Here is a 13,054-nt window from a genome sequence, read left to right as displayed (position 1 = left end):
GGTTTTCTAGCAAATCATTTAGGAATTAAATCACTAAATGACAGACATTGAGTTTCAGACATCATAACCTTCAGAAAAATGCATGTTAAAGCAAGACCTGTTATTCTATCAACTGTCTTAAGTTTATACAAGAGCAATTTTTAGTAGTGTTTGTATGTTCCCCAATATATTTGGCCTTGTCCAGATTTCCTGCATTAAGAGGTTGAGAGGTACGTACAAATATCTTTGTAGAATTAGGAATATCTAAACCTCTCAATTATCCCCAATTTTGGCTGAAAATGTTGCTCTCCCCTAATAATCCCTCCGCAAAATGGTAATTTTGGAAGAAAACATGGAGGGTTTACAATTATATATAACTGTAATGATCAGAGTTATAGATTACTTTTATTTCAGAAATGCATGTAGATGCTCTTATTTTGTTAGCTGCTCAAGTTAACAGTGTTAATATTAAAAAGGTGTCCCTTTTTGACAGGTTCCCAGCTGTATTGTGTGGCAACTTATTTTTGCATCACATTTTTGGTCTGTTTTTCAAAAAAATGTGGTTTTCTGGCAAATTAATGGCGAGTAATTAAAGATTGAAGTTAGAAACTAATGGCAGACATTTGAGTTTCAGATTTCATGCCCTTCAGAAAATTTGTATTAATGCAAGACCTACTACTGTTCTGTTATCTAAGTTAATAAGAGCAATTTTTAAAAATTGTCCTTATTTTTGGGCCTGTGTCCCACTTCTAGTTCTATGTATGGCTTTGTCCAGATTTCTTGCTCTGAAATGAGAGGTATGAGGGTCAGAGCCATCACCATTAGCCAGAGACATTTCAAATTATGAAATACTTGTTGCACCCCACTCCCCCATGTAGTGACTCTGGATGTGTCCAAGCAAGGCAAGGAGCAGTTATGCAGTGTAAGTGTGCAGAGTATTCCCCCATCCAAGGTAGACCACAAGTACGACCGTGGCTTTTCATCTGTCCTTGATTTTGCAGAATGTTCTGGTTTTCTGTCATATTTTTATACTGTTGATTTATGCTTCTTATTATTCAGGGAATGCATGCTGTCATAGTGCTCTGTTGCTCTGTTTAAGTAGCAATGATTTAATGACCATCAGGTAAGCTTGTCAGAGATTGTAAGATGCAAGTAAGCTTTAATAAGCATACTGTTAAAGAATTACCAACATCGAAAGCCTTTTCGTTGTTGCCATGCAGAGAATATTTACATAACTAGATAATGCATAAGCCTTGGGTATTGAAATGCATATGACAGTATTTGTAATAAAAGGACAGGATTACAGTATTTTCAGAAGCTCGTTACATTTGTTGGACACTTGCAGTCATCTTTGCTGGCTTTACCCATAAACTAAACAGAATGCCAGTCTATCATGTGTGGTCCATAACTTAGGCAGGAATCCTTTAAGCAATTTATCTTGAGCTTGTTTTTTGTTTGCTGTTCATTTTTTACTTTGATCATGTCTTCCCCATGAAACAAGTAGATAGTTGTGTCAGGCAGCAGGTCTTTTTTGGATAAGAAGCATTTTTACAAGTGGGGGTATCACAGAGATTGCTACTTTCAGCATGTTACTTGGTAATTTAATTAAGCTGAATATAAATTATAATTAGAACTGCAGTGCAAGGAGTAGTGGTTTGAGTTGAGTGCTGCTTGTTTTTTTATACTTGATTTTGACTGGCATTCCAGTAATGCATTTAAAAAGTAATTTATTTTTTCATGCCTCAGAACCTGTTTCCATCTGGATATTAAGTAAGTTGTCATGTAGCCAATGCATTGAAATATTTTTTTTTCTTCTACATTTCATTTTGTCTTGATTGGCCTCTCGTAATGACTGTTTGGCACCCAGGGCAGCGTATTTAATTAAAGCTCCAGTTGTTGTGGTTTTGAGCATAGCTTCACCCTTTTCTAGTTGGCCACACCTCTTTCCATTAGCCCCACCCATTCAGCTGTCTCCTGCAGCCCTCCTTTAATCTGAAGTCACCAACCGCTACTGAGTATAACAAAATCTTTCTTTAATAAAGTGTCAACACTTACATTTGATTTATGGGAGACTAAAGACGTTTCTTGCTGCTATCAGTATTTTAAATATCTAAATGTATAAGATCTTCAACAGTTTATACATGACCATGATTTGGATCCTCAAGATTGGCTACTTTTGCAGAATATTACACTACATGCTCAAGACAAATGTTTATTTCTTGCTCATTCATATAAAAAACCCTAAGCTAATTCAACTCTCCTATGAGATATTATACAACAAATGTAAGATAGAAAATGTTATCTCTAAATTATATAAAATTCTGACAGAGTACAACACTAATTTAAATGAAAACTTTTGAAAACATATAACATTGGATCATAACTCTTTACTTAATCAAGTGAAAAAATCTCAAACATTAAATTCTATTAAAAATACATCCTGGTCTCCATAGTGGCATATATCAAAGAGTGAAACAATACTAATTTCATGAACATTAATCGTACTTTAACTTAGGAATGGGGTCCATTCCTGTCATGGTAAGAGAAACCCAAAAGATTTGAAGAAATTAAAAAAAAAAGGAGAAAGCATATATTTACTTGGTCATTTTTTTTACAGATGTTGCTTAACTCCAAAAAAAAAAAAAAAAGATGGCAAAAATAAATAAAAACAGCACCATTAAATGTTGGAGATGTACCAATATTTGCAGTGCACATTGGATACATATATATTTTTAACTGTTCTTCTTTGAAACGTGTTTGGAATTTCATAGAAGATGTTATGAAAGCTTCATGGTTTGATTCTTTTTCTGCAACTAGGCTTTTAGTTCTGTTTAATATAACTGGTGATCACAAGTTGTATAATGAAAATCTCTACCTGCTTTGGACCATTTTGGCAGTGGCAAAGAAAAGTACCACTAAGTGTTGGAGATGAATTTCACCTCCATCCTTTGAAGAATTTTTATCTTCCTTAAGAGAATTTGTCTTAACTGAGACTAAAATAAAGGAAAGTAGGTTATTTCCTAAACATGTGTCAAGAATTCTTGAACAAAAGTATTATCTCTAATTGGTTTATTTCAACAGGACTGTGCATCCTGAATTTGTTTCTCAAAATCTTTATTGTTTACTGAATACTGAACTTTACTATCTGGAGTATCACAATTTGTTTTTAGTTAATATTTCACAGTCATGTTGTATATATTGCATATATTTTTCCCCTCTTGGAAAAAAAGATTATTTTTTTCTTTTCTTTACAATTTGCTTTATTGTCATTTATAACTGTGTTAAATGTACTTCTGTTTATATGTTAAAAAAAAATAAAGAAAAAAAACTCATCTGCATTAGACTGCAGCATACTCAGTATAATCACAAGAGTTCATAGCTACTTGCGTGAGATGAAGGGAAAACATTACATAATGGCATTGGCATCTAGATCCTCAGAAAGGTACAACAGTCAGGCTTTACAGACCACTGTTTTTCTTCTGTCTGTATCTTTGTGTGTCAGCCTTTTAACTTGTTGAATCCAGCTCCATGGGAGGTATATAGCTTCTGTGGTATGTTTAAAAGGGCCAGCTGTGTGCGCGCGCGTTTGTGTGTAAGTTTGTATAGCCAATGTCTGTTTAGTCCTTAGAGCTTGAGAGAACCAGAGCTTTGTAAATGGAATCTGCTCTCCACCTTCCTATAATCATCCCAGTTCGGTCTCTATGTACCACTGATAAAATCAAAGGGTCATCTTGTTAACAAGAATTAGGATATGCAATTTCATCAACATAAATGTGAAAATAAATCTGTATGAGCTAGTCATTGTGGGGGCATTGATCTTATAGAATGGGACCAGAAGAGCATAGGCACATAAAATAGAACTATCCATACACAAAAAAATTAACAAGGAGTAAATGCTCCTAAATATCAGTCCATCCATTATCAAATCTATCTAATCCTGTTACCTATTAAGTTGTTTAAATTATTTTTTAAATTCTCTGTGGTACTAGATAACACATTACAGACAGGTACCCCTCTGTCTGTGAAAGAGTTTACCTGTTGAGTACTTGTGTGCTTCTTAGATTTAATGTAGACCCTGTCAGACTAATACAGATATTGTACTTCTTGGTTTCCAGGCAGTTAAATATATAGTTATTGATAACTGCTTTATATAATAAAATCATAGTGCACTGGATTCTCCTATGGGGCGCTGTATGCAGACAAAATGTTAGAGTTTTTATAACCTAATGGTATAAGAAGTATCAATAAAACAATAATATGTTTGCCTTGCTTGCTTTGAATCCTTTCAGTTTTATCATTTCTCCTTTCAGACGTTGTTTAGTTAAGGAGGGACATATTCTTAGATAGGCTTACTATGATTTGGGAATATGTACATAGTAAGTCCATTGGCACTTACTAAGCATATGGTCCAAAAGGCCACTGAGGAGGCTAGTTCAATTTCCCCAGAGCACTGCCTGGTTAAATGACTTGCTCAGAGTCATACAGCAGACAAATGGAGTCTGAGGGCCTCCAACTCTGGACTACACAGAGTAGGTTGTTAACAGTCCACAGGATTAATCCACTGCACTAGCTGCCAGACAGGATAAACAATAATACAGATGTTTGCTTATGTACCATATAACATATGTAATATGCCACACAAAAATATTTACCCCCATGATCTTTGAATTTGAAATCACATTTGAAGCTGCACCTTCCCTAAATTCACAAGGTTATTCCATATTCAATGAAAATATTTTTGACATTTTCATGCACCTCATCTGTACATTTGTGCACCCTTGAGTCAGCAAAGATGTGTATGTGTGTGTGTGTGTGTGTGTGTGTGTGTGTGTGTGTGTGTGTCTGTGTGTCTATTTACAGTCTGACCTTGTAAACTCATAGGCTACAAAGCCAGTCTTATAACTTTTCTTTTTTTATCTTTGTAAACTGATCAAATCTCACTAAGCAAAAAGATCCTTTTTTCAGGGGTGACCTTGTATGGCTTGCTCTGAGTTGTAGACTATGCAAGTAGAAATTGAAAGATGGAAATGCTTGTCCACAGTATAAAGCTTATTAACAGACATAGCCTTAACTCTCTGTAGCATACTACAGGACTATACAATTACTGGCCACCCTAAATGTAAACGTGCAGTACAGTACATAGTAAAACATATTTAAATAGAATTAGTGGCAAACCATCCAAAATAATGGAAATAGGAAAATAACTCCAAAATAAACAGAGTGATAATACATACAAGGAATATGTCTTAAGGCTGCTTCATTCTTTTCATTTTTATCTTTGTATTTGCTTATTTTGTTTATTGAGTTAGTTCCACTGAAATAATGCTGATATAGTAAGACATCAGAAAAAAATGCCAGCTGATGATGGAGATGTTTATTTGTTTATAGTTGTAAAGTATTAAAAAATATTTTACAGTGCAGCAGGTGAGTTTTGGTATAAAACTGCTACATTAGAAACTAGGAGGCTAATATACCCCCAAGCACACAGGCATCTTGGGTTTAGTTCATAATGTTGTTGTCACCCTTTTCATGAAACCTGGGTATCAATGGCATTTGGCCAGTTACAAAAAAACGAATAAATAATTAAGAATCCATCAGCTTACATCTGAGATTCTAATTAAACAAAGTAGAAAGCGGTCTTTGGTTTCTGTATGAATGTTTAGAATGAAGACTATATTAACCTTTGATAACTTACCATGTTTTCTAAACAGTATAGCTGAATATTTCATTTCTCTGGCCTGAAAATGAAAATATAGAGGCAGTATGATTCTGTTCAGCTTTTATATATTCATAAATTTTAGGATGTACCAAGGTTGCAATAAGATATGATCAGAGCTGCCAAAGTAAAAAAAAAATCAGAAAATAAAAGCAATCATTTGCAAACATAAAATACCTTCCTTAAAGCCTGTTTGCTATAACTGAAATGAGGCTGCTATAAGAAGTAAGCAAACTGTTAACAGTTTCTTCCACACATTGTTTGACTCACTCTGTCCCCCAGTATGTCAGACAACACATTGATCCATTATACAATGAATAATGGTTGCCATTGCCAGGAAATCCTACAAGCCTTTTTTATAATTAACTATATGCAATGCAGACATAGATCTGCAGTGCTCTGAAGACTTACATCTGCAGAACCCATTATCATATGCGATGCTGATCACAGTTCAAGAGTGTTTTCCATATTGGTTTTAAGTGCAGTTTATTTGAAGATTGACTGCAGATTTGTCACTCCATTAATCTTCAAAGCTGGTTTGGCTGTATAAAGGCTGAGCTTAGGCTATTCTGTTCTGTAAAGGGCATATTCTACAAATGACATATTTGTATTATGTTACCTCTCCAAAATCTGAGATTTTTTTTTGTTTCTTCCAGAACATAACTATGGCAATAGGGATATCCTTTCCAATAACGAATTTCCAAATATGTGAAAAGAAACACTTGTTACACTAATGTGCCAAATGAAATCAGAGGTTTAAAATATCTGCACTGTGAGTAAGCAGGAAACAAAGTTTCTCTTACTAAAAGGAGTAGTAAAAAGATGCAAGCAGCCTGGCAGGCTTTGTTCTTCACAAGCAAGGTGCTGGGAATACAGAGTTGTGCTACAGCTTTTAGAATGTCTAGATATAAACAGGATCCAAAAAGAAAAAGAAAAAACTTTAATGTTAGTGCGTGCCAGTTCGAGAGCACACACAGACACATTTCGTTTTTGAATAGATTTCTTACCTTTTCAAGCAAAGCAATACTACTGTGGTAAACAGATAAGCCCATAGGACAATGCCTTACCTTAATCACATGAAGCAATGCCTTATTCTGCAGTCTGGTTGACCATGAATGCTTCTTCACCTGTAAATGTTATTATTTTGACAATTATGTGCTTGATTTTTGTCTGATGTCATTATAATCAGATTTTTGCCACTGAATGCAATAGTCTGTTAATGTTATATATGTCTGGGCTTTCTAGGAAGTTGGATTTACTTATGGTTATGGCTGAAAAAGTATCTGTACCAATAGGCTACAATAAAAAAATAAAACCTTAGTGCAGAACTGAAATAAGAAGTACGGAAGGAATACAATAGTTCTAAGCTAAGGAGATAACACTACATGCAAATTCACATTTCTATATGACAGCTTTTAAGACTAAGCAATGTATTTGTTATTATTCTTAACAGTAACTTGCCTTATTCTAAGCTGAGGACCTATACATAGCACAACAGCCTGCAAAGTTTTCAGGACCTATGCAACCAGTCTGCATATTCTAAGATCCTTCCCCGAGTCTCACTTCACTGTGTCTTTATTATAAAGTGCTGACTGGTTGTTAAAATTGAGATTTTAGAGAAGCACTGATCTGTGTTTCAGAAATCTGTTTAACTACATTGCAGCCATTTAACCCACCTACCCCATAATATTTAGTATTTCCCATAGTAAATAAAATTACATATGTAATAATAGAACTTCTACAAAAGACTTTCTGATAAGTGTATCTGGAGATTATAGAGCATATGGCAATGACACATTCTCATCTATAGGGTATAGAAATTAATAGGTGAGATCAGCATTTTGTATACTATCTGTATTTTGTGTAATGTAGATGGCATTTTTTGTTTCCGAAAGATGTTTTTAGCACTTACATCCATGCCCTAAGTAGGTTACTTAGAATTAAACAGAGATCAGGTTTGAAAATAATACTTAGAGCTGAGAATTGTGAGAAGGATGTGGGTAGGAACTGGTAATTCCTAAAGCAAATAGGGCCCCAATCCAACTTAAATACTGCAAACGTGTGTATGACATTTCTACAAGTGCAGTCAAAGACATAAATGAGTTTATTTTAAAAATATCCAAATACATTTCTGTGCCAGTCACACAGCTTTCTAAAAGTGGTATGCCTTTTTTTAAACGTATTTAATTTTTGCTTATCCTGGGCTAAGCCTCAAATTGGTTGATACTGATCAGTGCACTACCCCCGGTAAATAACTTTGAATGAATGAATGAATAAATGGGTTCACATACAAACTTACCAGTGTCCTTGAAAATCTCAGTACTAAATCAGCATCATCATTTTTCCAGTGGTCATGATAGACCCAAGGGTGCAGCAAGCAAATTCCATTTTGTGCTTACAAACTTTTAGAGCTACCCACTTGGACACCTATTACTTAAAAATGGACATATCTCTCAAAATGTTGCCCTCAGTATGTAATAAATGTAAGTAACATTTTCAGCTGTACCCCATAAAACTATTAAAGTATTGTTTTTAGATTATCAATATTGCACCTGTTGTTAAAGGCATTCATTTAGACAATTGTACACATAATATTACCTGAAAAAAAACAAAGTTGATAGGATGCTCAGAGCAACATTTACTCGGTAGAGTACAGAGAGTATGCCTGGCTACACCCTTAGAAGTACCATTTCGTGCAATTAAAGGATGAACTGAAGATAACATACAAAACAAAACAAAAAAACTGTATTAACTTACTACCATGTACACCTCTCAGCTGTCCCTATTTTGAAGTTTTGTACCTGTTTTTAGGTGTGATTTAGCCCTGTACATGATGTACATATTTTTGGAAGTATGTCCCTGTTTTCTGACATGATTTGCCCCTTCACCCAACTTTCTGAATCACCCTGATCATACAGATTACTACATTACATGACGATTGGTACCAATAAATTAAAGTTAATAAGACACATATCTTACATAGGTTCATAGGTTCATGCTAGGGTATCTACCCTGGGGCAATTATAAGCCTAGCCTGATTTTGTTTGGCTTACGCCACCCCTTGATTTGAGTATACTGTGCCCTTTTTACGGTTTAGTTTACTGTGCCTCTGTCTAATAGTGACACGGAAGTAATCCCCGGAACAAACCTACGATCCCCCATCCACTCATCAAGATTCTTCTTGAAGAGATTCAATGAGGTGCTCTGCCTAACATGAACTGGAATTCTATTCCAGAGCGAAGGGAGCCTCTGGGTTATGAATCTGTCCCTCCAGCAAGTCCTATTTATTTCTGTGTTGAGGTTCAAGTCCCTCGAGCCTGTGGCTCTAAGGGATTTAGATTTACTGAGGTGGAGCATGTCCATTAATTCTGGATTGGACATAGCTTTATATGTCAGGCATAGATCTCCTCAAAGTAGGCAGTATGCAACTGAGTAGAGCTGGAGTTTTTTTAACCGAGCAGCATATGGCATCTGTTTGAGTCCCTTGATCCTCTTGGTGAGGTACTTTTGGGGTCTTTCTAATTGCTGCAGGTGTCGGGTAAGGTACATCCCAAAAGGGGCATTGTATTCTATGATGGGCCTGATGAGGGATGAATAAAGGGGCACAATTACCTCTCTTGATCTAGATGTGAATCCTTTAATGATGAGGTGGGCCATGTAGAAGGTCTTTCTAACCACTTTGGCAATGTGGTTGTCAAAGGAGAGATTGCTATCAACTTGGGTCCCCAGATCCCTAATTACTTTCTCTGTACTTAATGGTTTACCGCCTATGTGGTAGTTTGTGGGCACGTTGTTTTTGCCAAAGGGCATGACTATACACTTTTTGGCATTTAGCTTTAGACCATGGCTCTGGCACCAGTTATCCGTCTCTGTGAGACCTTTTTGAAGGATGTTTTTGTCAGCTGGAGAGTCGATTATGGCGCCCAGTTTGCAGCCATCTGCAAACTTGGTGAGCCATAGTCCTCCCACGTTGGCCTGTACCTTGGAAAAGTATATACCGAACAAGAGCGGTCCCAGGACAGAACCTTGTGGGACACCACTTGTGACTGGTTTCGAGTCTGACATGGCTCCAGCAACTCTCACTCTGTGGGTTCTGTCTTTGAGCCAGTTTGTGACCCATCTTGTGACATAGGGGTTTATATTTAAGCTGGATAGCTTATCTATGATGCCCGCGTGGGGTATTGTGTCAAATGCCTTTGCTAGGTCTAGATAGGCTGTGTGGACTATCTTCCCTTCATCTATGGCTTTGGTGACTGTTTCAAAGAAGTCAACCAGGTTCAAAAGGCAGGATCTGCCCTTGACAAAGCTGAATTGGGTAGGATCTAGTGTCTGTAGGTCCCCGATGTCTTTGTTTATGAGCTCCATGATGATCCTCTCCATAGCCTTGCCGACTAAGCTAGTCAGGCTTATGGGGCGATAGTTTCCAGGGTCCGTGGAGGCTCCACCTTTGTGGAGTGGGACCACTGTTGCTGTACACCATTCTGTGGGCACATATCCTGTAGTGAGGCTGAGATTGTACAGCTGTTTTATTTGAGGGATTAGTTCTTCTTGGAGTTCATGTAGGACGCAACCTGGGATGCCATCTGGTCCCATGGAAGCAGTGTTTTTTGCTTTGGAGAGGGCAGCCTTCACCTGAGCATCAGAGATGTTTGGGAGGCAGCCCCCTGTTGGGATAGACACTTGCTCTTTTGGGGGGGAGGGGGTGGAGAAGTTTGCACTGAACCTGTCTGCCAGGATATTGGCGATGTCTGTGGGTTCAGTGTATTTTATGTCATTTAGAATCAACTCAGAACAAGTCTGGGAGTTGCATCCCAGGTTCCTAACATAACTGAAAAAAGCCTTGTGATTGTCTTTAGTGTCCTGTGCAATTTTTCTCTCAAAGCTGGCCTTGGTGGATTTTATGAGGGATCGTAATTTTTTGCTAGTACTGATCAGAGATGCCTTCCCTATTAGGGATTTTGCTCTATCATGTAGTATCTTCCTCCTTCTGTTGTACAGTCTATTTATGGCTGGGGTCCACCATCTGGACGCCTACCTTTGGATGATTGGGTCTTGGTTTTGTTTGGGATAGTTTGATCCATGCATTCCTGGAGATGTCCATAGAATGCGTTTATATAGGATTCTGCAGTTTGGGCCATAGTTTCCACTGGCCCTGGGACCTTGAAAGATTTCACACTTGTTTTGAGAAGTGAGAAGTTTGCTTTTGAGAAGTTTTTCACTGTGGTTTTCTGGGCTGGGGGTGGGGTCGGGATGTGGATATCCAGTGAAATGAATTTATGGTCTGATCTTACCAATGAAGGATATACTTCTGGTGTGGAGCATAGAGTCCCCATGTTGGTAATGATCAGGTCTAGTATGTTATCCCCTCTTGTGGGAGTAGTGATTAGTTGTTCCATAGCATTTGAGTTTATAATTTCCAGGAACCTTTGGGCTAAGGTGCTGGGGCTTGAGTAGTGCTCCCAGTCTATGTTTGTGTAGTTGAAGTCACCCAATATAATGGTGTTCGGAGAGATCTTCATGTTCTCCAATGTTTTCAGGAAAGCCGAGTGGGATTCCTGACTTTGGGAGGGTGGTCTGTAGGATGCTATAAACTGAAAAGCAGTTTTGCCCACTGTTAGTTGCACATGGATGGTCTCCAATACTTCATGCAATGCCACTAACCTGGAGGTGTGGATATCCTTGATAAATATGGAAACTCCCCCTCATTTTGTGGTTCAGTCTGAGTTTTGGGGCCGAAAAGCATGATATGAGGTATAACCTGGTAGTGCTGGGGTGCTCTCTGGAGCCTTGAACCAGGTTTCTGTCACTGCACAGATATCGATGTTCTCCATACTGAGGAGAGCTTCGAGTGCGTGCATCTTGAGGTTAAGACTTCTGGCGTTTAGCAGCATTACCCTTAGTTTCTTGTACCTTGTGCTGTCTATGGAGGTGGGTTTGACTTTTGAGTCTTGCCTAAAAAAGGCACTATGGGGGTGGTCAGAGCCTTTGCCAGTATCCGAAAGCCCAGTGGTGACAGTTGCAAGCTGTCCCTAGCGAAGCAACGTGGCTTGTCGAGCATGTCATCCCAGGCTGATAGACACTGGATCCCCTTTGAATGACACCAAAATTTTAGCCAATTGTTAAAATCGATCATTTTGTCTTTGTACTGTGGCATCATTCTAGGTGAGGGTAAGATGCTGCTCAAGGTCAGGGTCATACCGGCCTGGGCTACATGATCAGAGAGCTCCTCTATGTCTCTATTCATGTAGTCCAGGGAGGTACGTCTCAGGTCATTCACACCAGCATGTACAATGACTGAGTCATATTTGTATTTGATTTGGAGTGACCTGAGTGCTTGTGTTATGTGGCGGATCCTAGCGCCTGACAGGCAGCTCACTGTGACCTTCTCCTTGTTCAGCCTGGTGAGTGGGACGTCAGTGTGTCTGACAATAGAGTCACCTATTACAAGAGTATCGGGTGCGTTATTCAGCCTTAAGGGCTGTGGCTGCTTGGCACACTGACTTTGTGGGCTATGTGTTGTGCGTGTTTTGTTTTGGGGTGGCATTTGCTTGGATGTCTGCTTTGGAGGTCTCTGTTGCTTAAGTAGATTTTTATTTAGAGCCTCTGAGTATGTTTGGGGTATTTATGTGTTTGGTTTGCTGATGTGGTGGGACTATGTGATACTGGAATTGTGTTGTGTGAGGTTACCTTCTCCTCCTGACTGGTTATACCAATTTTGAGATGAGAGAGCTCAGCCTCCAGTTTGGCTATATGGTTGCATCTCTCACATATATTTGAACCTGTTTGGAGGAGGAGAGGGTTATCCGTGTACATGAGACAGTTGTAACATTGCCTCAAAATTCCCAGATTCACCAGCTGGGCTGGAGAGGAAACCACTGACTGACCTTTGGACATGCTAGAGTAATATAGGGAACTGAATTAAGACGGTCTAATAGGGGACAAGGTAATCGTAGAGAGTATAAGAGTAAGTAGTGCTTATGGTTTAATAGTGCTAACTTGTAAGATTACTTATTTGGACCAGTGAAGGGCCTTAGAATGAGAATATGGTGTTTAATTTGAGAGCTAGAGCAGTTCTAAGGGAAAAAGTGAAGAGCAGACTTTGTGGAGCCAGGAATAGTTTAAACCCAATTAGGCGGTGCTGCCCGTTATTGCCCTGTGCACAAAAACGCGCAAAACCGTGCAAAAGAGGGTTTTGAGAGGAAGCTCAAGGAGTTTGGAATTGACCCAAAATGGCCAATAAAACTACAGTTTCAAGGCAGTAACCACTCCCACAAGGGCAGGCAGGCTGCTCAATGTTTATCACTGCCACTAATGAACAGAGAGACTTCCCTTTAGCCCAAGCAAAAAATGGCCTCCAAG

Source organism: Protopterus annectens, chromosome 3.part1 (genome assembly GCF_019279795.1).
Source record: "Protopterus annectens isolate FY-2018-M chromosome 3.part1, PAN1.0, whole genome shotgun sequence".
Taxonomy (NCBI): Eukaryota; Metazoa; Chordata; order Ceratodontiformes; family Protopteridae; genus Protopterus; species Protopterus annectens.
Note: the sequence above shows the minus strand (reverse complement) of the source record.